Here is a 2528-nt window from a genome sequence, read left to right on the forward strand (position 1 = left end):
TCAATTGCAGCTAGCCTCTGCCCACCCCATCTGCCCCCTAGGAGTGTCAGCTGGGAGTGGTATCTTCTGGTGTAAAGTAAATAAGCTAAGTGGCTTTATTTATGGTAGCCAACCTTCTTCCCTACCTTTTGAGACTTCTAAGGACTTGAAAGGTTACCAAAGACTTGAGGGAGTGCTTCTGTATTGCTGATGGGCTGCACCATTTTCTTCCTTCATCTTCTCCCCACACCCTCAGGCAAATCAGAGATCTCTGAGGCTCAGGGGAACACAAGTTAGAAGTCAGCATTAGTTTTTCTTTTCCTCAGACTCCCAGGCGCTTTACAAGTGATTGCCTTGTGAGGTGAGGTGAGGGGGTAACTTTTACAAAAACTCTGCTTTCTTAAAATTCACTCAGTGAATACTTATTGAGCACATACCTATTGTCAGGCACTGTTTGAGCTCTTAAAACACATCAGTGCATAACACAGACAAGAATTTGTGGAGCTTACATTCTGGACAGTTGCCTTTCTAGTCTCTTCATATAGTCTCTCTCTCTCTCTCTCTCTCTCTCTCTCTCTCTTTCTCTCACTGTGTGTGGTGTGTTGGAGGCATTGTGATGTTACAATGCTGGTTGTGTTGAAATGGCTTCTCTGAGTCAGTCCTAACAGAGAAGGGATTGACTCCACACCTCAAAGTCTGATGAACTTAAAATGTGGTGCATTTATTGTTTTATGGTCCCAGCTATAGGCTGTAGTCACCAATTTATGGAAAGAGGGAAGATCCTGACCAGTCAGTGGTGCAGTAGATACAGTGTTGGCCTGGGACACAGAGGACCCAGCTTCAAAAACCCCAAGTTGCCGGCTTGAGCGCAGGGTCATCTGGCTTGAGTGTGGGATCATAGACATGACCTATGGTCACTGACCTGAAGCCCAAGGTCGCCAGCTTGAGCCTAAGGTCACTGGCTTGAGCAAGGGGTCACTGGCTTGGCTGTAGCTCCCCAGTCAAGGCACATATGAGAAAGCAATCAATGAACAACAAAGGTACCCCAACTATGAGTTGATGCTTCTCATCTCTTGCTCTTTCTGTTTTTCTGTTCCTGTCTTCAACCCCTCACTAATAAATAAGTAGATAGATAAACAAATAAATAAATAAATATAAGAAAAAGGAAAGAATACTTGATGACCTATACTACCATGTTACATACAAGGACATGGGGGTCCAGAGAAGAAATATATCCCAGTATTTTCTGAAATATGCCCCCTCCTGCATCCCTATAAACTCTGGAGTGAGAACTGAGGTTGGTCGTACTAGATAAAAGGCAAGTTGATACAGTATCTTAAGCCTACAGAATGAATAATGTTGTTTTTTCTGTTTTATTTTTTTAATTATTTTTTTATTTATTCATTTTAGAGAGGAGAGGGAGAGACAGAGAGAGAGGAGAGACAGAGAGAGAGAAGGAGGGAGGAGCTGGAAGCATCAACTCCCATATGTGCCTTAACCAGGCAAGCCCAGGGTTTTGAACCAGTGACCTCAGCATTTCCAGGTCAACACTTTATCCACTGCACCACCACAGGTCAGGCCTGTTTTATTTGATTAGAGTGTATGTCCACATGCATGTGGTAAGCACTTTAAACTGTACTTTTAGATAGTTTCATTTGGCTTTAGCTTTCACTGCTAAGTACTTGATTCTTTCCACTGAAATTTCAAGAGAAAATATTCTATTGCTGAAATACATCTTTCCTTTTCTCTTTTTAATTTTAATTTATTGTGTTTACATGGATTCAAGTGTCCCACTCAATATAACACCCTCACCTCTGAACCATGTGTCCCCCATTTCACCCCCTTGCCACTCTCCTCCTAACTCCCCCCTTTCCTTCCGGGATTTGCTGTCCTGTTATCTGTATCTCTGTGTTATGTATATATAATTTCATAAATCCCTTCACCTTCTCTCATCCTGTCTCCTCATCCCCCTTCCCTCTGACAGTTGTCTTTCTGCTCCCTGTGACCCCGCCTCTGCCTCTATTCCGTTCCTCAGTTCACTGTGTTCATTAGATTCCACATATAAGTGAAATATGGTATTTTTCTTTCTCTGCCTGGCTTATTTCACTTAGCATAATATTCTCCAGGGCCATCCATGCCATCGCAAAAGGTAAGATTTCCTTCTTTTTCACAGCCACGTAGTATTCCATTGTATATGTACCACTGGTTTTTAATCCACTTGTCCACTGACGGACACTTGGGCTGTTTTCAGATCTTGGCTATTGTAAACAATGCTGCCATAAACATGGGGGTGCATATCTTCTTTTGAATCAGTGATTTGGGATTCTTAGAATATATTCTTGAAAGTGGGATGGCTGGGTCAAAAGGCAGTTCCATTTTTAATTTTTTGAGGAAATGCCATACTGTTTTCCACAGTGGCTGCACAAGTCTGCATTCCCACCAGCAGTGAGGGAGGGTTCCCTTTTCTCCACACCCTTGTCAGCATTTACTGTGTGTTGATTTGTTAATGAGAGCTATTCTGACAGGAGTGAGGTAGTATCTCACTGTGG

The sequence above is a fragment of the Saccopteryx bilineata genome, chromosome 12, assembly GCF_036850765.1.
Source record: "Saccopteryx bilineata isolate mSacBil1 chromosome 12, mSacBil1_pri_phased_curated, whole genome shotgun sequence".
NCBI classification, from domain to species: Eukaryota; Metazoa; Chordata; class Mammalia; order Chiroptera; family Emballonuridae; genus Saccopteryx; species Saccopteryx bilineata.